This window comes from Lupinus angustifolius, chromosome LG19 (genome assembly GCF_001865875.1).
Source record: "Lupinus angustifolius cultivar Tanjil chromosome LG19, LupAngTanjil_v1.0, whole genome shotgun sequence".
In the NCBI taxonomy this organism is placed as follows: Eukaryota; Viridiplantae; Streptophyta; class Magnoliopsida; order Fabales; family Fabaceae; genus Lupinus; species Lupinus angustifolius.
Genome location: NC_032027.1, coordinates 11,810,020 through 11,810,615, shown reverse-complemented (window position 1 = coordinate 11,810,615; position 596 = coordinate 11,810,020).

Below are 596 nucleotides of genomic sequence, written 5' to 3'. Positions count from 1 at the left end.
GAGAAAGCAACGCCCGAGCCGACATTTTGTCCAAACTCGCCAGCACCAAATGCCTCAGGAACAATCGGTCTGTCGTCCAAGGAACAATCTACCACCCAAGTGTCTTGGCAATAGAACGGATAGAAATCCTAGATAATTGGATGGGCCCCTTTATCCGATATATCCTCCACGGCACCGTGCCTCCCGACACGAAAGAAAAACAACGATTCCTCAGATGTTCCTCTTGGTATACCCTGCTCCGGGGAACATTATACCGACGAGGATTCACCGCCCCCTTACTCAAATGCCTTGGTCCAGAGCAGGCGGACTATGTCCTCAGAGAAGTGCACGAGAGAAGTTGTGGGCATCATTTGGGCGCCGCCTCACTCACTAAGAAGGTGCTACGTGCCGGGTATTACTGGCCCACCATGGAAAAGGATGCGACCAACCTCACTCGAAAATGCACCCGTTGCCAGTTGTTCGCCGACCTCCACAAAGCCCCACTAGAAGAACTAACCACAACGCAAGCACCTTGGCCTTTCTACAGGTGGGGCATGGACATCCTGGGGCCTTTCTCGCAAGCAGCAGGGCAACTGAAGTTTTTGATTGTCGCCGTC